Consider the following 24724-nt stretch of genomic DNA (forward strand, 5'->3'; position numbering starts at 1 on the left):
AGCAACCCATAAATTAAGACCTGGATGGCAATACTATTAGTTCCTTTGCCAGCTAAAACAGACTGGGGTTGTCATGCCTGTGGGCATGATTAATTTTTCCTTAATCTATTGTCCTTTTTATGAGGTTAAACAATGTAAACTCTTTTTTCTTTTTCTTCTCTAAAATATACTGCGTATTTACAGTGAAAGTTACATTTTAGAGCCCATATGTGCCTGACCAAAGAATGAAAAATGTTAACTTTCTTTAATACTTAAATAATGTCATGTAATGAAGCAAACATTTATTTTAAAATGTCTTATATCTTGCCATTTTCAAACCACATAATCCAACATAAGAATGTTCCGAAAACAAAATAGACCAAATAGAAAAGATTTTTTTAAAAGAACTAATGCATAAATGGCATGTTTCACCTTAAGATTATACGGTCCCAAATAACCTTTGCAGTTAATCTGCAAACCGATTTACAGAAAGTACCTTTCAACTGATAAATACTTCCTTGTTTTCTTTAGGATTGAGCTCACTGAAAATTTTATATAACTATCCATAACAGATTATTCTTAATTTCTATATAAAAATGAACAGATTGAGAAAACTGCTTTCTCTAAATTAATCAAAGGAGTATCTTAACTATAACTTGATCTTTACAAATAGCTGCAGATTTTTTTTCACTGTGAAAAACTAATTGATCCATAAATTAGAAATTTTTACCTGATGATAACATAATGCCATGAAATATATTATGCTTTCCACTTTTGAGACCTTAGAATTGGAGGTTATTTCTCTGGAATGATTGTGATTGTTAAGGAAAAACAGAGGAATCCCCCCACCCTCCAGAGTTGTTCAATAGGAATGAAAACCAGTTTAGCCAACTGAACAGGAGATTTGCAGAAATTCTTTACTTGAGATTCGGTTCGCCTGCCAAACAGCACAGGTGTGCGTTTCAACAGCTCAAGGATTTTCTAAGCATCAAATTTGGTTTCAGTATACATTAGCTCCTTCCTAGATTCCAGCGAGGTGGGGTGCTTCTAATCAGGTGGGAAGGAACTGAAGTCCTAATAATTACTGTATTAACTAAAAACAACAACTGCCCAGGAGCCAAAGATTGTTCCACCAGGGTGAAGAAGACATTAAGACCAACACTAAGATATCAAAAGAGCATATCTGTGTTCTTCTTCTTTCCATTTTCCCATAACACTCTTAGTTTCTGTATTCTGTACATGGGTTTTATGATATTTATAATCTTCTTAGTATGAAAACTTCAGACTGATATTAGTAGTTAGGAAATAAACACTCTTATCAATGCATCATTGTTTATATATAAATGTATATGTTTATTCACTTTTTTTTTGTAAATTATAAATATGCAGTTGCCTTATTTCATTTGTCAACCTCTGAGACTGTCCTGTGTTGGAATGTTTCCACGGGACCATTACAAGTTGATGCCACTTACCGTGTGGATCTGTTTTCCTGCGTTCATTTGAAACACACTCATTCTCAGTTCTGAGCTAACTTAGGATCATCTAGGTTCCTCCTGACCCCTGGAGGGTTCCTCCTGACCCCTGGAGGGTTCCTCCTGAGCCCCTGGACAGTTCCTCCTAACTGTCTTTCAATTCCTAATAAACTTAATCTAGCAGACAAGCACCAGGGAGAGGAGCAAGCATTTCCCTCTAGGTCCTCACTGCCTTATTTTCTATCCGCTGTCTCCCTCCTTGGCTATGTGAGAAGAGGGTGTATCTGTAGGGGTACATGGAGAACATGTTTGAAAGGTTTGTACATGTAGTCTTATTTTCACTTTTTTCCCTTGGTACTGGTGATTGAACCCAGGGTCACTTAACCACTGAGCCACATCCCTAACCCTTTTTTATATTTTATTTCGAGACAGGGTCTTGCTGAGTTAGGGCCTCACTAGGTTACTGAGGCCGGCTTTAAACTCAAGATCCTCCTGCCTTAGCGTCCAGGCATGTGTCACCACCCCACCCTTTTTAATATTTTATTTTGTGACAGGGTCTCACTAACTTGCTTAGGGCTTCACTAAATTTCTAAGGCTGGCCTCAACCTTGCAATCCTCTTGCCTCAGCCTCCCAAGCCACTGAGATTATAGGCATGCCCTACTGTAACTAACTGGCTTATTTTCACTTTTTAGTAAAATTAGAAACATGCTAAAGCAAAGAAGTTCAGTCTATTTATGAAAGAAGGTGAGGTGGTGGAGAGGGGACAGACAATGGGCATAAGAGAAAATCCTAGCTCTGTATTGATTGGTGCAGTCCACCTAACTTGGTCAACATCACTTCTTCAACTATAACGCAGGAATAAAAATAGCTCCTTTAAAGCTGTTGTGAGGATTAGAGGCAAGGCATGTAAAGGTTTGGAATGTGGTGGATGCTCAGTAAACAACGGGTGTCATTCAGTTGACTCATGCTTTTCATTTCCTTGGGTCTTTTTAAAGCTTTAAAATTCCATTTTCCATAAAAGTGGTATTGATCGGAGTTAGACCCACTTGCAGTAAGTAAATATGGATGAACTGTGCTGCAGATATTCAAATAAAAAGACAGAAAGTGTTCAGTAGAGTGCTAACAAAGGAGAGGTTGCTGCCAAGGGTGAGAGCAGAGGGAGTGGAGGCAGGAGCAGGGAGATTAGGCCAGGGACGGGGCAGGGGTGCCTAAGGACGAGAGGCGGGAGTGAGGAAAGAAGCTGAATTCAAAAGGTAGAGCAATCCTCCTGCCTCAGCCTCCCAAGCCACTGAGATTGTAGGTGTGCCCTACTGTAACTAACTGGATTATTTTTACTTTTTAGAAAAATTAAAAACATGCTAAAGCAAGGAAGTTCAGTCTATTTATGAAAGAAGGTGAGGTGGTGATGCTCTTGTCCCAAGAGCAGTGGATAGTACAAGACAAGTGCTAACAGAAATGTAAGGAGAGAAAAACGGGCTAAGAAATAATGGATAAGAGGTGGGAAGTCAGAGGTGGGTGAAAGACAGTAGGAAAAGAGGAGAGACATCTTACAGCCCTCACCCTTCCGCATCTTTAGGAAGGGGTAGTAAGCAACACAGGTATTGCCTCTCACTAAATGGAGAGACTGTCACCTGTCCCTGCCCCTCAGTGGAACTGGGGCAATGCATGTTCCAAACTTCTCCGGAGTCCCAGATGTACCACATGGCTCACTCCATAGGAAATTAAAGATTAATTCTTTCAGGATCAAAAATACATGGTCTTATAAAAACATACCCATAAACAAATCATTGACTTTTCCTTCAAAATGTAGATTTTCCCTTACTTTCATCTAATAAACATTGATATTAATATCTTCCAGGTAAGTGGACATCCTAAGCAGGTGTGTTCCGTCCACATCTGCTGGGTGTAAGGACACACCAAAAATGAATTAAAACAATTTTAAATAACTTGATTTACCCTTAGTTTTCATCAAATTGCTTGCATGATCAGAAGTATTTGAACAGGGTACCTAATTTCCTTATTTCCATGTGAGTTTAGATTTTGCAGTAGGGGAATTACGGTTCACTAATACTGTGTTTAACAGTGTGTCCTAGGAATTGCTGACCCATTATATCATGGGTTTGGTCTATTTTTTTTTTGGACTAGGGGATTGAACCCAGGGGTGTTTAACCACTGAGCTACATCCCCAGCTCCTTTTTTGTGAGGTAGGATCTCGCTAAATTGCTGAGGCTGGCTTGGAACTTGGGATCCTCTGCCTCAGCCTCCCATTTTGCTGGAATTGTAGGCTTGTGCCACCACCCCCAGCTTGGAACATTTCTCATAAAGTGAGTGTGTCTGTGTGTGTGTGTATATGTACATGAGCGTGTGTGTGTGTGTGTGTGTGTATTACACACCATATACATAGTTAATTACAATGTTCTGTGAAATCTGTCCTCTGCATGCTTTGAGTTGTAAGAGGCTGGGGTTCACCTCCATGAGCACTTGCTCACACCACTCTACAGTTCATTTCTCTTTCGCTGTCATTTCTAGAACAGTATTAGTCACCATTGAATCAATTCCGAGTACAGTATCGCAGGCCTGTAGCTCCAGGTGTCCTTCCACCCGCTGTGAATATGGTGAACAAAACAGAAGAAGCCCATGCCCAATGAGGCTGATGATCCCCTGGGGAGACTAGGAACAGGTAAGAATTTGGTATCATAGGTCACATGTGCTGAAGAGAAAAATAGCTGGTGGGGGCTGTGAGGTATATGAAGGGGGTGTTTTTAAAATTTTAATTAGGTGGCTAGGGAGCCGCCTCTGGGAAGATCACTTTGTGGTAAAGACTTGAAGAAATGAGGGCATTGAGCACGTGGAAAGCTTTAGGCAGAACATTCCCAGAGAGAAGAGCACATTGAACTTGTCCCAAGAGCAGCGGAGAGGCCACTGGAGAGGTCAATGGCTGCAGCAGAGACTGAAGGAAAGAGTAGGAGAAGAGGACAGAGAGGCAATGGGCCTCGTGTGTCTACCCATGTGTCTGTGTGTGTGTGTCTGTTTTCCTGCATGTACTGTGTCTACATGTGTGCATGTGCCTTTGTGTTTGTGTGCCTCTGTGTGTCCACGTGTGTCTGTTGTGTGCGCGTGTGCATGGGTGTGTGTTGGGGTGTAGGTTTGTGTAGCTCACACAGGGCCCTGAGAGTCCTATAACAGCCTTGTACTCTGAGTGTGATGAGAAGACGCTGGAGAAGGGGAGTGACATCTGACGCGTTTCGGCACTTCTCTGAGGACAGCCTGGAGGGAGGCAGCCTAGAAGCAGGATGGAGGCTACTGCAAACCTCCAGCTGCGTGGGGAGGCAGCTTATCAGCTGGTGATGCCTGTGTGGCTAAAAAATGGCCCAGTATTGAATTTGGACATATTTTGAGGGCAGAGCTGACAAGATTTGCTGAGGAACTGTGACATCTGAGCCAAACCAAGGAAGACACTAGGGTCTGGGCTTCTACCCTAGAGGGATGCAGCTGTCTTTTACTGGGATGAGGAACCCTGTAGGGATAGGGCGGCCCTCAGCACTTCTGTGGGAAACCTGTGGGTGTGAGTTCCAGCAGACAATCAGGAGGAGATGCCGAGAAGGCAGCTGAATCTGCAGATCCACAGAGGGACCTCTGAGGGCCACCTGTGGTCGGGTGGTGTGTGACATCGGGAGACCAGTGAGATCCAGGGCTGAGTGGAGACAGAAACAAGATGGCCCAGGGGCCGTGCCCTGACTTCTTCCTCCATTTCGCAGCCAAGGAGGTGAGGAGGTGTGAACAGAAGAGGGGGAGAAGGCATAGCGCCCCTCAGGGGAGATCCCAGGGCCAGAACCCTGGAAGCCACGTGAAGAAACTGGATTATGGAGGAAGGTGTGGAGCCCAGCCCTGGTGAGACGGCCAGCTGCAGGAAGAAGAGGCCATCAAGCCCTTGGGGAGAGCTCTTTAGGTAGAGAGGGTGGGAGCAGGTTCATTGACAAGAAAGGGAGAGGTGGAGATGGAAGAACAGGCAGCCTTCAAAGGGAGGAGAGAGGGGTTTGGAACCTGGAAGGCAAAGTGGGGCTGTGAAAAGCATTTTATTAAGATGAGAGAAATCACAGGTTAGGGCCTTCTGAAGCTTGGAGACTGGAGTATGGTGTCCACGCCAAGGACCACACATGGCCATGGCCCATTCCATGCCTGGCTTCTCCCACAGAGTACACCCACGTAGGTTAGCTCCCCTAAGAAAAGAGTTCAGATGCCGCTTTTCCTCTACATTTATGTGTACTTGACTTTGTGTAAGATAAATCTCTTAGTTTGATGTTATTTAAAAATCAATATGACAAACATCTTATTGTTCTAGAATTACCAGAGTTAGAAAGCACTATTTAATTCCACATTTTCAAATGAGGAAACTGGAATCCAAGGCAACTTCTTAATGCATATGAAGGCATAAAGCATGTATTGGGGTATTGTGTTAATTTATCACTTTGTATACCTCATTCTTCAAAAATGTGTGGATTAAAAAATCATCTGAGCTGGGCGCAGTGGCACGCGCCTGTAATCCCAGTGCCTCGGGAGGCAGAGGCAGGAGGATTGTGAGTTCAAAGCCAGCCTCAGCAACAGCAAGGCACTCAGCAACTCAGTGAGATCCTGTCTCTAAATAAAATAAATAGGGCTGGGGATGTGGCTCAGTGGTCAAGTGCCAGTACAAAAGGGATATGAGGGGGAGATCCTATCCAATGGCAATGACCAGCGGTCAGTCAACATCCAGGGCAGGCTTTTTGAACAATTTTTCGTCCTGCTGCACATTACAAATGTAGCAGCCAATGGTGAGCACCTGAACCAGGAGTGTAGCCTCTTCACTGATGATTGCCGATGTGTGATCGTGGGCTCTGCTGCCTACCTCCCGGATGAGCCTCACCCTCCTTTCTATGAAGTATATCGGAACAGTGAATCAGTGACCCCAAATCCACGATCCCCTCTAGAGGACTATTCCCTCCACATCATTGACCTTCACACTGGCCGCTTATGTGATACGCGCACATTCAAGTGTGATAAAGTGGTCCTGTCACACAACCAAGGGCTGTACTTGTATAAAAACATCCTGGCCATCTTGTCTGTGCAGCAGCAGACCATCCATGTCTTCCAGGTGACTCCTGAAGGCACATTCATTGATGTGTGGACCATTGGCCGCTTCTGCTATGAGGATGACCTGCTCACTGTGTCGGCTGTTTTCCCTGAAGTACAGCGGGACAGTCAGACAGGCATGGCCAATCCCTTTAGGGATCCTTTCATCAACTCCCTAAAACACCGGTTGCTGGTATACCTGTGGCGCCGGGCAGAACAGGATGGTAGTGCAATGGCCAAGAGGCGCTTCTTCCAGTACTTTGACCAGCTGCGGCAGCTGCGTATGTGGAAAATGCAGCTTTTGGATGAAAACCATCTGTTTATCAAGTATACCAGTGAGGACGTAGTGACACTGTGAGTCACTGATCCATCTCAGGCATCTTTCTTTGTAGTGTACGATATGGTGACAACTGAAGTGATTGCTGTGTTTGAGAATACATCGGATGAGCTTTTGGAACTCTTTGAGAACTTCTGTGATCTCTTCCGTAATGCTACCTTGCACAGTGAAGTCCAATTTCCCTGCTCAGCCTCCAGCAACAATTTTGCAAGGCAGATCCAGCGCCGGTTCAAAGACACGATTATAAATGCCAAGTACGGAGGGCACACAGAGGCTGTGTGCCGGCTGCTGGGTCAGCTCCCCATCAGTGCACTGTCCTACAGTGGCAGCCCCTACCTGGATTTGTCTCTCTTCAGCTACGATGACAAATGGGTGTCAGTCATGGAGCGACCCAAGACTTGTGGAGATCACCCCATCAGGTTCTATGCCCGGGACTCTGGCCTGCTTAAGTTTGAGATCCAGGCAGGCTTACTGGGCCGCCCCATCAACCACACAGTGAGATGCCTCGTTGCCTTCACCTTTCACCCTTTTGAGCCTTTTGCTATTTCTGTGCAGAGGACTAATGCTGAGTATGTTGTCAACTTCCATATGTGACACTGCTGCACATAGGTGCGTGACCACAGCCAGGTTATCTGGCTTTCCAGGACTTTGCCCGCTGCTCATTTCAGTGGATTAGAGTACATGATGCCAACTACCAGCTCTGTGGGTTTTGTACTGGTATACCTCACATGGAACAGAGCCAGGGAGGAGCAGGGGCTCAGCATAATGGGTTTGTTTATTGTATACAATACTGCTACTGATTGATTTGAAATCCTTTTGCTTTTTCCCTGTGGGAATGCCCAGCATTAATTGAGTCCATTTAATTTGTATTTAGCATTTTATTGCTGTGAAGATAAAAGCATTACACCTTAACCCCTTTCATGTCACTTCTTTGGCATTATGATATGCAGCCCAAAGCAGGTAAATCTTGTTCATAAGAACTGTGTACAATTTTCCACTTACCCAACAAGCAGAACTATCTTTATAATAAAAAATTAAAGCCTTGGTATTTTCTTACTTAAAAAAAAATCCCCAGTACAAAAAAAAAATCTGAGTTTAGTGCTGAAGAAAAACATGAATTTGAATAATATCTAAAAGTTGAAAGCTATCATATTTCTCCTCAAAGATATATTGATGCTGATAAAATACAAGTAACTCACTAGGTGTTGTGGTTCAGGTTCATGCGGAATCATCTTGGTAAATGACAGATCATGAAAATGACGGAACATGAAAAGAAAGGAAGTCACAATAGGGCTGATATGCTGATGAGATGGCAAAGCCTAGACACACCTCTCTTTTTGGTTCAAAGCAATAGCTGTTTCTATACTTAATGTAGGGTTTGCTAAGAAATAATAAAAAGAGCTAGAGAACAAGGTTAGCATCATGTTTTGCCTGTGATTATTTCAAGTGCCACACCTCTAGGATGTCTCTCACATTAATCTCTCTGATAAAGGAATAGACCCTGTGTCAGATACTTCCTCACCATATAGTCTGTCCACCTATATAATCCTATTGTGTTAAGCAGCGTTGCTTTTTCCAATCAGAGCTTCTTTTGAAAGATTATATTGTAATTTTTTGACACAGTAAATCAAAGCAGCCAATGCTATTAAGCAAACCAGCATGTTCTCTTTGCCCTCAAGTTTCTAGTTTATATGCTGTACAGGAGAAATGTAAAAAATAATATGCTGTTATTTCATGTTAATTTCCAAATGTAAGCTGGGCATGGTGGTGCACACCTGTAATCCCAGTGACTTGGGAGGCTGAGGCAGGAGGATCACAAGTTTGAGGCCAACCTCAGCAACTTAGAAAGACCCTGTCTCAAAAAGTAAAAAGGGGCTGGAGATATAGTTCAATTGTGAAGAGCCACTGGGTTCAATGCCTAGTACCAAAACCAAACTAACCAAAAATGCTAATAATTTCCAGATGTAACTGAGAGGATCAAGTGAATTAGAACAAGGCTATTATAGAACTAGTAATATAGGTGTTGGATAAACAATTATTGAATTCAATTTTATTAGTCAAAAAGGATAAATGACTTAAAATATCAAATAGAACATTAAGTATAAATTCTTAAAAATATGTGTAATTGTTAATCTTTGTTCTTTTCAAAAAATAATCTTATTACATGAAGAAATCCTTTTAAATTATGACCTTGTTATGAATATGAGACTGTATTGGTTTATACTTCAAATAATCAAATTAGTTCTCAAATCATCACTTCTTTTTGTCATTTAAGCCCCATTGTATACACAGGTATAAATATTGTATTTATCACTGAAGAATTTTCTACAGATGGTTTGGAATCATACAATATGAATTTAGAATGATGCAGCATGTTTTTCTATTTGTTTTGTTACCTATAATCTACTTGGTAACTTCACTCACAGATTAAAGCTGTTAGTTTCTTGTCCTCTTTTCCCCAATAGATGATGAATTTTGCCTTTGGAGTCACTTGTATTTCATTGATTTAGGAAAAAAACAAGCTGAACTCTCAGTAGCATACTCCTCCTCAGTGACACCTGTCAACATGGAGCTACCCTTTCTTCCTCAGTACCTGGGAATTTCCAGATGACTCTCAGTTTCCGGGCAGAAGATTTTTTAGAAGGGTGGATTTCACATCCCCACACATACAGGTGTTTGCTTTACCTAATCCTGGGCAAATGTGAATGTGCTATTTATTGATCATGACCTTTTTTCCTTTTTCCCCCTGTGGCCACGACTGTGACTTGGATATTTGCCTCTAACTTTTCTGCATTATTTAGTGAGTGCAGTACACATATTTCTAGTGCAATTTTTTTTTTCCTGGCCAAACTTGGCCAAAAACAAACCACCCTTGTGACTATACTTCAAAATCACTTTGACTTTGGAAGTACATGCATTTGTATTCTAAATCAAATAATCCTTGTATTCCTGAGATAACAGAATTTAAAGGCTGTTATATCCTCCAGCAGGTTGTAAGGTAACAAAGACAAAATACCATTTTTACACAGGTGATATATAATGTCACATAGGCAATTCAGTCTTGGGAGTGTGGCTTTTTCCAATCATTAAATTTGGTTGCACTGGGCTGGCATTTCGAGGCCCTGACATCTTGCCCTGACATTGCCTTTTTACTAATCTACATTTTCTTGGGCACATTTTTACCTGTCTTAAAAGTGAGTGTTGGAGAAAAATGAGTGGGCTGTGAAAGAAGTCTCAAAAACTCTGCCTCGTTTAACAACAGAGGAGAAGGTTTAAAATGCAGTGGGAGAAAATTGGTTCTTCCTCCCCTTTGGTACCAACACCGGAAAAACAAGACGACGTGGGGAGAGAAAGGAAAAGAAAACCCGGAGCAATGGAGGCCCAGATGCAGAGCCAAAGTGGACACACAGATGACAGGAGAGTTGGAGTCACAGAGAGGGCTCTTTCTCCCACCCCAAACAGAGATCTGCCCTTGGGTTCTCCAAGTTGGCTTGAGTTCTGCCCCTGTGTCCCAGCTGCCCCAGTCTCTCTCACTTGTGTCACTTGCTTACCTTGGTCCCTTAGAAGAAAACACAGGAACCTACAGCCTGGACACTGCAAATTCTCTCTGCTCCAAGTGTTGGGAAGGCAAAGCAGAAGGAAGAACGAGTTTGGTTCATTTTATGCATATGGCCTAATTTCCTTTAAATCTATTCGAGGGCATTGGTGCCTGTGTTTATTTTCATGGTTGGAATTAAGCAATTTTTAGAAGGTCCCATGGCAGGTTAATGACAGAGCCAGATTTAGCATGCACAGCTGCTAACTTCTCAGTGTGGGTCCTGGGCCACGAGGCCACTTGGCCATTCCACCCGGTGTTTCAAATCACACACTTCTCAACTGCAAACTTTATTAAACCTAACATGTCAGAAAAAGCTGAACATGAAAACCTCAAAACTTGAAAAATACTTCATATTACTTTCAGTTCTATTAAAAAAAAAAAAGGGCTGGGGATGTGGCTCAAGCGGTAGCGCGCTCGCCTGGCATGCGTGCGGCCCGGGTTCGATCCTCAGCACCACATACCAACAAAGATGTTGTGTCCGCCGAGAACTAAAAAACAAAATAAATATTAAAAATTCTCTCTCTCTCTCTCTCTCTCTCTCTCTCTCTCTCTCTCTCTCTCTCTCCTCTCTCACTCTCTCTTAAAAAAAAAAAAGTTCACATAGTAGTAAGTTAGTATTGTTGGTGTGAAAAAAAAAAAACAATATTCCCCACGCAACAAAACCTCCCTTGCTATCTCAGTTATGCAAACTATGGACTCAGGCTTAATCATATTTTTACAGGCAATAAGGGCCACTGAATTTAAGAATTAACATAATTTCTCATTTCCCAGTCAGAGCCACTAGTATATATACTAGTGTATACACACACACACACACACACACACACACACACATATAGACATATTTGTTGAGGGGTGATACTAGGGATTGAACTCAGGGGCACTCGACCACTGAGCCACATCCCTACCCCTATTTTGTATTTTACTAGAGTCAGGGTCTCACTGAGTTGCTTAGTGCCTTGCTGAGGCTGGCTTTGAACTCTCAATCCTCTTGCCTCCTCCTCCTCCTGAGCTGCTGGGATTACAGGTGTGTGCTATGATTTTTGCTTATTGTTTTTTTTTTAATTTGTTGCTGATATTTTTAAAGGATACATATTTTTCATGTAACAACTAAAAATAATCTCTTGTAATTAATATATATCCTCTTAGATTTCAGTGATAGATAGTTCTTAGAGGTAAATCTTTCGGACAGGCATTGAAACAATGCTGTATTCCCACATGCCTCAGTAGAGACCCTGAATAGGAGAACAGGTTCAAAACCACTGTATCGCTTGGGCCTTTTTCTTCTGTGTTGTCTTGAGACATCCCTGAAGCTTTGGCACCTCTGTACCCTTTACCTTCACACAGCTGTCCTCACCCACTTGTTTTTTTTTTTTTTTTTTTTTTGGTGCTGGTACTGAGGATTGAACCCAGGGCCTTGTGCATGGTAGGCAAGCACTCTACCAACTGAGCCATATCCTTATCCCTGTCCTCACCCACTTTCAGCAGTTGATTGATGTACTTTCTTTTGTTGGAGGGCAAAAGAAAGTTTTAGAAATATAACCAAATTTGATATTATGAGACAATTTGAATATTTTAAAAAATTGCCTCTAGGAACAGACGAGAAGGGGTTAGAGTTGCGATAAAGGGGTACAGGGAAGAGAAGTTATGAGTCCCAATAATCCAGAAAAAAATGTGGTCCAGACTCTGCCCTAGAAAAGATGAGATTCCTTTATATGGTGAGAAAAGGAAGAAGCTGTGAAATGAGAATTTGCAGCTGAACACACACACCGACCTTGTGCATGATGAAGGAAGTTCTGGCCATTCTCTAGTGAAATCAATGGGATGAATCAAAGGACAGCACTCCACAACCATATAAGGAAAGTGAGTACATATTGGTAATTCATAGAAATAATTTGGTAATGCATTACAGATTGGTAACCAAATGAAAGCTGGAAATAATGCTTGGTTCTTCCTGTCAAGTTGGTTCCCATCAAAAATGTATACACATCTTCTTCAAAGTGATTTTAGTCAGATGCATAAAAAAGGACTCTGCTATAAATCTAGGCTCACCCTGTATTCTTGTTTATTGGACATTGCCCAAGAGGATGTGGTTGTTCAGGTGCTAGTTAATAACTGCCATTGCTAATCAATTAGCTTCTCAGGTTTCAGTGATCCTCTGCTCTCAGTTGGTTTCCTTTGTAGGGCCAGAAGCCAATCAAAATAGTGTGTCTTCCCTGGACAAGTGTTCATTGTTACCTCGTACCAGCAAAGTACTGGGCAGGAAGGTACACTAGATGGAGAGACTGACCTTGGAATCCAAGCCAGCTACAGAAAGAAGCAAGAATATGCAAATTAATGCATAGGACCTTCAGATTTGGAACTGCCCTTCTGTGGAATGAGTTTGTGCCTTAACCTATGCATTTCGTTACAGAATTTGGCTAAGTGAACTTCCTTCCAGTGAGGGGTATTTAGGTATACCTAAAATGGCTTCCTCTTTGTAAGTCCTTCCATTTCTACAACTTGCATTTGGGAAACTCAATAGGACTTTAGTATATCTCTGTCATATCACTCCCCTAATAAAATGCACATAAATTATGATGACACCAAAGCTAAAACTGAGATTGGAGTTCACATTGTTCCCTCTAGCCACCAGTCATAGTGTTTTCTGCATGTTGGAGGAAGGGTACATCCTGGGTAGCTGCTGAAATATGAATGATTTTCCTGTGGCAACACACATACACACAAACTCCCCAAACCCATGAGCCGTGAGCCACCCTGCAGAGTCTGAACTGTATGACTTTGCTAGGGATCCTTTCATCTGGGGTAGAATGGAAATACATCCTAAAATTAGAAGCCTGTAAACAAACTGGGTTTAGTTTTTCCACTTAATGTTTAATTTTAAAACATTCTATCTAATTTGATTTGGTTACCCAAAATAGAAAACCCTTAACTTTTTGTGTCTTTCCTTCAGTAATAGTCTTAGCTCTTCTCTGAAACTGCTCTGATGAAGCAAAGAGCCCTTACCTAGCCTTGGACAGGGCAGGACTGAGTTCATACGCATGCATGCGCCACATGTTTCTGCACTAAATTACGGCAGCTGTGAAATTAAAACACTACAAAGAGCAAATTTTATGAAAGACTGTACAATATCACATGAGAAATTTGCGCCCCCTATTGGATAAAACTGTTAAGATATTTAAATGCGAACTTTAAAAAAAATGCATTCGATGGCTTGAAAATAAACAGTTTTGTTGTAAAGACCGTGGGAAAGGAGAAGAAAGAACAGATGTGAGAGACATTGCAAAGGTAGTGTGAACAGGGCTGCAGGGCAGAGACTTTGCACCTGAGAAAGAAGACGACAATATGAAGGGCACAGAGTTAGGAATCCGTAGTTTTCTTTTAATCAAACTGTGTTGGGAAATTTTATCCAATGTTAAACTATGAAGTACTGTTTCTTAAGGCCAATCTTATCCAGAAAGTGGGAAAAGCAAATGAAAAACCTCATCTTCCTCATGAGGCTCTAAGTTTCATACCAGTAAGGACAAATTTTCCCTTGGGTGATCTTTCTGCTTGGATGCAGCAGATCTCAAGGACTGGTTTCTTACAGATTTAGGAAAATACACAAACTTATTAAAGATCTCTTTGGGGACTATTGAAAATGTTCATTTTTCTTTTTCAACCAAGCATCGTGACAGAGTTGTCTCTCATCAGAATCTCTCTTTCTATCTGCCCACCCTCCTCTAAACCCACTGCCATCTAGTTCTCTGCCTTCCTCCACCCACTGGAACAAGTGGGTCACAAGTGGCTTTGCATTGTCTGATTTAGTGGCCATTTCCCATTCCTTATCTGGGTGGTTCTCAATGCACCTTTTGACACAGTTGCCCAGTTCCTCCCTTGTGAAATACTTTCTTCCTTTGCCTTCTCTGACCCTTGTTAGTGATGTCTTTTATGTTGTGTGTGTGTGTGTGTGTGTGTGTGTATAAAACTGCTTTAAAACTCTTTTGGAAAGAGAAAGTCTATAAAGCCTTAAAATGCTATTTTAATATTGATATGAGTTAATGAAGCAAGAAATGCAAAAACAAAATAGTATTAGGATAATTAAAGTTTACTGATTGCATGTCAAAGAAGATACATGTTGCTCAAATGATCCCTCTGGTGACCGTGTAATTAGGAATGGACTCAAATGCTCTCAAGGAGAGCACAACTGTACTCAGAAGCTGTAGAACAAAGAACCTTATGTTAGCTCTGGGTCAGGGAGAAGTTCCTGAGGAAAGGCCTGGAGCTGAAGCTTGTGGAATGAGGGGGATACTCACACAGTGCTCAGGGGAGAGCCTTACAAGAGAATCAGTGGTCTGGGTAGGGACTATGGTGGAAGTAGGTGAGAGAGAAGACAGGATCATTGTGCAGGGAGGCGTAGGCTGGGGCTAGCTGCTCCCAGTGCTGCTGTTGAGCTCAGGGGAGCTTATCTTTTTTTTTTTCACTCTTAAATCAGAACATTTTATTGCGATATCTTGCATATTTAGTAAGACTCAGAGAAATATTACAGGGTTTGCATGTTTCTTATTCTACATAGCTTACATGAGTTCTTACATACTGGACTGAGATTATGACGACTCGCCCATGTTCTTAAATTCATGGTATATCCTCAGAATAAGTTTGTCTTTGAAATGAACAACAACACTTTTATACACTGCTCATATCCATGTTTTCTCAACTATGAATTCAACTGCAATTACTAAGGATCAAGAGGACTTCCAAAAAGATTTTCTGAATTCCTTACATTCAAAGAGTTTTCCTGTTCATTAATGTCAGAAGAACTAATGAAGGGATCCTCACATTCCTTATATTCATATGGTTTCTCTCCAGTGTGTTTTCGCAAATGTTTATTAAGGCCTGAATGCTCGGTAAAGGCTTTTCCACAGTACTTACATACATAGGGTTTCTCTCCAGTGTGGATTCGCATGTGAACCCGAAGATAAGAGGACCACAGAAAAGACTTTCCACATATTATACATTGAAAGAGCTTCTCACCCGTGTGAGTTCGCATATGGACCGGAAGGTAAGAAGAACATGTGTTTTTCCACACACTGTACATTGAAAGAGCTTTTCTCCAGTATGAATTTTCAAATGTACATTAAGATACGAGGAAGAAGCAAAGGCTTTCCCACAGTGGTCACATTCCCCACACTCCCCCTTATGACTCCTTATGTGTGCGATAAGGCCTGAGGAAGTAGTGAAGGCTTTCCCACATTCCTGGCATGCATATGATTTCTCCCCAGTGTGATTTCGTAGATGTATAGTAAGGCCTGAGCGTGCAGTAAAGTCCTTTCCACAATAATTGCATTTATAAGGTTTTATTCCAGTGTGAATTTGAAAGTGGGTCTCAAGGGATGAAGAATTTCTAAATGATTTTGTGCATACCTTACACTGAAAGGGCTTCTCGCTACTGTGAGTTTTTATGTGCACATTAAGTTGAGAAAAGCTAGTGAACGCCTTCCCACATTCCTTACATTCATAGGGTCTCTCCCCAGTATGTGTTCTTAAGTGCTTAGTAAGGCATGAGCGTTCAGGGAAGGTTTTCCCACATTCCTTACATTCATAAGGTTTAAAAAGATGGTTAGAATCGCTAGCAGTCAGAGAAATGCAAATCAAAACCACCCTAAGATACCATCTCACTCCAGTAAGATTGGCAGCCATTAAGAAGTCCAACGACAACAAGTGCTGGCGAGGATGCGGGGAAATGGGTACACTTGTTCATTGTTGGTGGGACTGCAAAATGGTGCAGCCAATTTGGAAAGCAGTATGGAGATTTCTTGGAAAGCTGGGAATGGAACCACCATTTGACCCAGCTATTCCCCTTCTCGGTCTATTCCCTAAAGACCTAACAAGAGCATGCTACAGGGACACTGCTACATCGATGTTCATAGCAGCACAATTCACAATAGCAAGATTGTGGAACCAACCTAGAAGCCCTTCAATAGATGAATGGATTAAAAAATGTGGCATTTATACACAATGGAGTATTACTCTGCAATAAGAAATGACAAAATCATAGAATTTGGAGGGAAATGGATGGCATTAGAGCAGATTATGCTAAGTGAAGCTAGCCAATCCTTAAAAAACAAATGCCAAATGTCTTCTTTGATATAAGGGGAGTAACCAAGGACAGGGTAGAGACAAAGAGCTTGAGAAGAAGATTAACATTAAACAGGGATGATAGGCAGGAGGGAAAGGGAGAGAGAAGGGAAATTGCATGGAATTGGAAGGTGAGCCTCAGGGTTATACACAATTACATATAAGAGGAAAGGAGGGGTAGGAGAAAAATTATATAAGTGGAAGAAACGATTTATAGTAGACGGGGTGGAGAGAGAGAAGGGGAGGGGAAGGGAGGGGAGGGGAGGGGAGGGGAGGGGAGAATGGGATAGACAGCAGAATACATCAGTCACTAGAAAGGCAATTTGTAAATCAATGGAAATGTAACTGATGTGACACAGCAATCTGCATACGGGTAAAAATGGGAGTTCATAACCCACTTGAATCAATCTGTGAAATATGGTATATTAAGAACTATGTAATGTTTTGAACAACCAACAATAAAATTAAAAAATTAAATTAAATTAAAAAAAAAAAAAAGATGGTTAGATGCCACGAAGTAGGTGGCAATGCCTTAACCGTATGCGTGTTGTCAGACCCGAGGGCCTCTTCCATCCTTGTCAAGGGGAGTGCTAACCTTCTCTCCTTTCATACAACACAGGGGGATCTTATCTTTAGGCCTTATTGTGTGTGGGTCTGGCCTTTGCTCCACTGTTCCTGGCTGTCCAGTGGAAAGCATGAACCCTTCAGGTAAGAGCCAAGTCTTGGGCATCTTTGTATCCCACACAGGTAGTAAATCCTCAGTGAATATTTCTTAATTTATTGGACCTAAAAACTTTTCCTCTGCCTCTTCTTATCCCTGTATAATTATCAGAGGACACTAAAACAGGTAGGTATGTTGATTTCTCTTTTAACAAATTGAACAAATTTGTCATTTATTGTTAAATGGCCTCATTAGAAGGCAATTCTGTGAAATGTATTGGGACAGTGGTACATTCAAAGAAAATCAGTCCTTTCTCTTAAAAAAAATCTACATCCTTTCCTCCTTACATTTGTATATAGCAAGATTGAAGGAGTTTTGCAGTGAACATCCATATTCTATGCCCAACACTCAGATTCTAGCATTAAACATTTGACTGGGTTTATTTGCCTGTTTTCTCTCCTTCCTTTCCTCTATTCATCCTTTAATCCATTTTACTTTTTTTTGAACATTAAAAAATAAATTGTAGGCATTAGTACAATTTCTTCTAAATGCTTCAATGTGCATATTACTAGCTAGATATTAATATTTAATTTTTTCTTGTGATGTTAAATTTACACATAATAAAATGTGTAAGTACTAAGTGCACACAGACTTTAGACAATGCATATATCTGTGTAAATGAAACAATCTGCTGTCAAGATACGGAACATTAGGTCTCATACCCTTTCCTAGTTTTTCTTCTTTTTCCATAGATTAGTTTTGTTTGTTCTAGAATTTATCTAAGTAGCATCAAATGGTATGAATTCTTTTGTACAAGGCTGTTTTCACTACTAAAATCTTATTCTGAAGCTTCATCCCTGTTGTTGCATGTATGAGTGGTTTGTCTCTTATTTTGCTAAATATTGTCTAGTCTTGTAGTTATCACAGTTTGTCTATCCATTTTTCTACTGATGAACGTAGCACTAGTTCAGTTTTAGACTGTTGCAAATAAAGGTGCTATGAACATTCTGATACAGATCTCTTTTTGAACACCTATTATGCTGAATAACATCTAGGATCACAATTACTGGGTTGTAGAGTGGGTTGTTGTAATAGTATCTTGTGTTATTGTTTGGGAAAAAAAAAAAGCCTTACTTTTTCCCCAAAGTGTTGTACTATTTTATACTTCTCCAAACAATGTATGGAATTCCAGGTCCTTACCAACATTTTATTTTACTGGGTCTTTTATGTTAGCTATTCTTGTTCAGTGATATCTCATTGTGGTTTTAGTTTTTATTTCCCTGATGACTTATGATGTTGAGTACTTCATGTGCTTATTGCCCATTTAAATACTTTCTTTGTGAAGTACCTGTCTGAATCTTGCTCCTTCCCCTGTGCTGAGGACTGAACCCGGGGCCTTGCACCTGCCAGGCAAGGGCTGTACCACTGAGACACATCCTGAGCCTGTTTGCTCACTTTTTAGAGATTGTTTCTCTATTACTGTGGGAATTCTTTATAAATTCTAGATATCAGTTCTTTGTCAGAAATATTTTTAGTGAATATGTTCTTTCCATGTGTGGCTTGTCTAGTTTCTTAAAGGTATCTTTTGACAAGAAGAAATTTTAAGTTTTGATGAATTCTAACACATATACATATGCATATTTATATATATATATTTTTTTCTTATACTATTGCTTTTTATGAACTATATTATGAAACTTTGTTTTATCTTCAAGACATGAAGATACACTTATGGTTTTAGCTCTTATATTTAGGCCTACAATCCATCTCTAATAAATGCCTGTGTGTTTGGTGTGAGTTACTAGTTGAGGTTCATTTTTCCATGTGGCTTTCTAGGTACTTTAGCACCATTTGTTTAAATTCCTGTTGGATTTGTCTTTGTTGAAAATCAAATGCTTGTATAAGTTCAGATCTATTTATATGTCTTTAAAAGTGTAAATATTCAATAATTGACATCAAGAAGTTTCTTTCTTAAATATTATCTCTTTAATTTTCACATGCCATAACCTGGGTAAGAATTTCACGAATGGGACAGAATGACTTCTGATGACCTTCTAGGAAAATTGAGACCCTGTGACTTTAAAGTATAAAGCAGATTCTCTCTTTCAAGGATTTAAGTTCCATTATTGATGATCAAATATTGTAATCCTTATTTGAAAATGAAGAAGGCCTTAAAAACGTAAAAGAGGGGCTGGGAATGTGGCTCAGGCGGTAGCGCGCTCGCCTGGCATGCGTGTGGCCCGGGTTCAATCCTCAGCACCACATACCAACAAAGATGTTGTGTCCGCCGAGAACTAAAAAAAAAAAAAAAATATTAAAAATTCTCTCTCTCTCTCTCTCTCTCTCTCTCTCTCTCTCTCTCTCTCTCTCTCCTCTCTCACTCTCTCTTAAAAAAAAAAAAAAACGTAAAAGAAAGAACTAAGTTAACTGTGTTCCTGCATTATACCCTACGTTAAAGTTCATGGTATTTTGTTATTTAAGAAAGATGATCAGTTTCCTCTTACTGAAGTCTAATGTATTGAATGGAAAAATTTCTAGGAACTTAGTAGATGAACTTAGATACATGGCTTCCTTCATTTATTTTTCATTTGTAAAGAAAAAACAACCCACAATTTTTAAACTGTTCCTATTATAAAGGGTATCATATAAGTCAGTGACTTTCAGGGAAATACTCTGGTGATTTGAGGATAAACCAAGAAATATACATAGGAGATAGTTGATGAACCCAGGGTGTTTCTCTTGGACGTCTAGGGAGCAGGTATTCCCCCCTGAGTAAAGGTCTCAGCTCTGTATGAACAAAAGCTTTCTGTAATGGGGGATGTGCTCTCTTTGCATTATTAGGCTAGAGAGCAAAGTGTCCTCCTTTAGGCTGGGTGTGCTCAGGGAGAGGAGAGCGGCTCCTCTTGGCAGCCTCCCCCGGGCTGGCTGACCCAGGTAGATCTGCTGCTTTGGACACACCAGTAATTCGATCACCTGTTTCCTTCCGGTAGGGATTGCCTGACCACTTAAAACGTGCCAGGAGTCTTTGTCTCATGCCACTCATAAAAGTTGTGGTTGAAACACAAAGAATTTTAATGCCCCTCATGTCCCCAAATAAACAGCAGCTCTGGAAATGTCACAGGGCTTTCAGCGCACAGGAAATGGATTCTGTGAAAAGGATTTAAATAACTCACAGTACACTGTGGAAACTTCCTGATGCTCCTCCCCTCCTCCCCCTAGAACCAAGAATCAACAAGTGTGGTGCCTGATAATGTGAACCTGATAACACAATTTCTGGTTGATGTTGGGGGCACTAAAAATCATAACGTACTGTAGCCAGATGCTTTAGTAACATGGAATTTATTAACTCCTAGTATCTTTTTTGAGTCAAATATAACCAGCTTAATGTTTTAAATAATGAAAGTGACCTTCCATAGACATTATATTGAGTTTGATTCTAGGATAATTTACAATGTTTTCATTACCATAATTTTGAAAAAAAAAAATACCAACTGGTCACATCTAATAAGTTAGTTTCAAGGGAGGGCCAGCACCTGCTAAACTAAGGAACAACAATGTTAAACTCCAAATCATTATAAACAAATAAAAGCAAAACTGGACTTCTAATTGTCAACTACTTCTTTGTCCCTAACCCCCTGATAGGACCTGTCACTTGTGCATACTTCATGCAGAGCATCTGGGAAAGAAGAGAGATTATCAGGGAGCTACAAAAACACTTTTAGAAAATGGGAAAGGACCACTTGTGCATGAATGCTGCTTCATGAAGCCAAAAATAATACGTTACAGGAAAGTCAGGTGACTAAGCTATTCCAGCCTGGAGGCAGGCTCCCCAGAAACTAGAATTCTACCACAAAGGACTGCAGTTCCCAATGCCCTTGACGGCACCAAAAAAAATCACATACTTATAAGGCTGATGGTTCTTAACAATTCCATTCAAGCCTGTTTTCTGTGTAATGTGGTGTATTCTTTTAAAAAAAAAACATGTTTATTGGCTCCGATTAGTTGGAGAGCTCACTTCCATCAAATCAATATCCCATGATATCTGATGAAAATATGGCCAATCAAGGGGGAAAAAAAAGCACCACTAATTTATGTGTTGAAGAAATAAATTGGTCAGCAAAGCAAGAGGAACGCTTAAGAACACCTGTGGCATTTTCTTCTCCTGAGTTTCTTGAGGACGACCCTTTTCAATTTAGAAATTGACAGCTGATGGCATGCATCTACACGATCATATTTACACAAAAATATTAGGAAGAAAAACTAGAGGTGAGAAGCAATATTTTACTGATCCAACCAGTTCCACCTTTAAAACAAACACCTGTGTTACCAGCTTTGTTTCAAAAAAGAGGCAAAACACCTGGGATGGGCTATCACTCAACCCTCCGTGCGTTCGGGGCCTTTTCTATTCTGTGATGCGTGCTGTTCAAGCCCAAAGGATCAGTTAGTGCAGTGTCATAATTACCTAGCTGATCCTCCCTTTAACTTAGCATTGCCAACTTATGGAATGAATGTTGTTGTTGTTGTTGTTGTTTTCCTTGCCAATCACCCATTTAATAAAATGGCCCATGAATGCAGTCAGATCTCCCTGGTGGCTTCACTACAGTGCCCGTACTTGTTTCTGCTGCTGCAAGCTCCACACTTGACTTGTGGGGACATTATCCCTTCCCTTGTTAAGCTTTGCTCAAGAGAAGTCCAAAGACGACTGCAAGTCTTTTGGTAAAAGGAAATCATATGTATTTCTGTTTGGTTTTACTTACTCTGGATACCTTGTTTGAATATTATTTTTGGCAAGTCATTAGAACATTCACCCAGTTCTTTGCTTTCTCAACCTCATATCCTTGTTTGCTGAACTCAATGTGAAAAACAAGACATATTTGACACCAAAATGTATGGTTCACTTGCATGTGGTGACTTTGTAGAGATATAGTCACAAATGAAAAATAAAAATAAAAGGATTGAACAAAATGTGAAAAATAGATGCTAATGTAGCCAGAAACTCCTCTGTTAGATCACAGGAGTTACTCTTAGAATCAGAAAATCCCCGGGTTGCCAATGAACTTGGAAGTCAAAGTCATTTCCTTACAAATGCCACATTTCTCTTGGAATAAATGGCTGTAGCCGACTCTGATGAACATGTATTTTGCCTTTGGATTCACACACACAGCTACATTTGGCCATATAATGCCATGAGTTGACCATGAGCTGCTTTTCCTTAGTCGTGAACTTTGAAGAGGGGTGAGGACTTCTGGATCAATTTACACTGGTTTGCTCCCGAAACTCTATTAAAAAGACAGTAAACATAGTTCTAAAAGATTATTGTTTAAAATCATCGAGAATAAAGAGGTGTTAGAGGAAACAACAACATAAAATTTTAGAAGCTGGAAATGAGGTTCACGAACGGTAAGCTATCTAACAGAAGCTAGAGGGTTGAATTCTAAGTGGGCAGTGAAGAAAATCAAGAAACAACCCAAATTATACTGCAGAACTGTAACAATTTGCAGATTCCAGGCAATTTCAAAAGAAGGATACAAAAATGGGGCTAAAACAAGAGGATTTGTTGAAATTGTATTCAGAACAGGTTTGACTTGCCTATTTCCTACTCAAAGCAAATGCCTGCTCTGAGACTGGAAGTTCATTCTCGGGGTGGTTGGAATTTTGGTTTCTGAACTAGGGGACACTTGTCACAAGTGAAGTAGAGAGGGTATCCTTATCAAAAGAGTAATCATGGAATAACAAATGTTGGTGAGGATGTGGAGAAATCACAACACTCATACATTGCTAGTAGGAATGCAAACTGAGGTAGCCACTGTGGAAGACAATTTGGCAATTTCTTACAAAGTTAAACCTACAATTATTGTGTAAGAGATTCCTTTCTTAGGTATATACCTGGGAAAATTAAAAATACATATTCACATGAAGCATTGTCTATTGGTGTTCTCAACAGCATTATTTCCAATGGTGCAAATAACCCAGCCTTCTCTAAACTTATAAATGGGTAAACAAAAATATATTTCCATACAGTGGAATATTTGACCACCAAAGGAACAAAGTACTTTTACAAGCTACAAGTTGGATGAACCTTGAAAACATACTAAGTGAAAGAAACTAGCTATGGAGACCACATATATGGTTTCATTGATAGAAATGTCAAGAATAGACAAATCCATAGAAATAGGAAGAGATTAGTGATTTCTAGGGCATAGTAGGAGGAGGAAATTGGAATGGAGCTTCTTTTGGGGGTGATGAAAATAATCTGGAATTAGGTAGTGGACGTGGTTGTACAACATAGTAATATACTAAAATAGATAATATACTAAAATCCATCATGCTTTCACAATTTGTCTGTGGGAAAAGCCCCCAGAGGGCAACAACTGCCTTGCTCATGCATCCCTATTGTCAATTAGTAAATCTAGGTTTTGCAGATGTTCTCATATAACAATTATGGATATGATCTATGACAGTACTTTGGACCTGGATCATCAATTCTTCTGGATGATGGAGGAGTAGACCCAGAACTAATAGTAATAAAAAATTTTGACCTTAATCATGAGGTTTCCCTATATGTGATAATAAAACAAAAATAATGGTCACTGAACATTTATTGAGTGCTAATTATGGGCCCAGCACCCTTCTAATCACTTTAAATATACTCACTCCTTCTGCCCTCACAACTCTGTGGCATTCATATAATAATCACCATTTCTTGGATGAGGAAACCAAGGTCAAGAAATGTGACGTTACTTGTCCCAGACTTAAATCACTATTAATTAACAGAAAAGGAATTGGAACCCTGGAAGGCTGGCTCCAATTCACCTTTCATCAGAAGCTTCTCATTGATTGCCAAGGCACAGGCTCAATCTCTTGACTGGGGACAAAGAACATTCCACACATAAGAATTTGGTTGGAAAACTCTCACTCACTGTGTTATGCAGCTTAATATCAAGACACAGCATTTGTTGAGAATTTTCTGACGAATATGAAGCATATCCATATTCTTGGCCCAAGCCACCTTCATCATTGAGGATGACGTTGCTTTAAGTTCCCTTTAGCTAAGGCCGAAAGAATCCAACATTAACCTGTGAAATGGGAAGTTACTGGCTCACAGAATTGAAAAGTCTGGGTGTGCTTCCAGGACGGCTTGGTTCCTGCTCAAATGATGGCCTTAGGATGGAGTTTTTCTCCTTCCATCTCTCTTGTTCTTCCTTCTTCCTGGGTACACTCTGCTCTTGAGATCTCTAAATGGCAGCAGCAGCTCCAGTTCCCCCATCCTCTCCCTGCAGATTCAGAATTTCCTTCCCAGAAGCCCAGGGAGTCTGACTGGCTCTGCTTGGCTCATGTGCTCAACTCTGAGCCAAGCCCTGCGGTCAGGGGGACACCATGCCTTGAATCCTGTCCTAGCCACATATTCAACTTGGGGTGAGGTGGAGCTAACTCCAAGAGATGTACATAG

General features: G+C 40.5%; 1 protein-coding gene and 1 pseudogene across 4 annotated transcripts in view; one reads left to right on the top strand and one right to left on the bottom strand.

The window, feature by feature from the left end:
- The window catches only part of CLDN10 (claudin 10), a gene marked incomplete at its 5' end in the record, with an annotated part of 108598 nt that overhangs the window by 25291 nt on the left and 58583 nt on the right, over positions 1 to 24724 (bottom strand). The gene's annotated exons all lie outside the window — the stretch shown is intronic.
- Positions 6116 to 7944, top strand: LOC308652024 (DET1 homolog; annotated as a pseudogene). Its single transcript has one exon. The product of its transcript is annotated as a DET1 homolog (transcript).

Source organism: Spermophilus citellus (genome assembly GCF_964194105.1).
Source record: "Spermophilus citellus genome assembly, chromosome: 1".
NCBI lineage: Eukaryota > Metazoa > Chordata > Mammalia > Rodentia > Sciuridae > Spermophilus > Spermophilus citellus.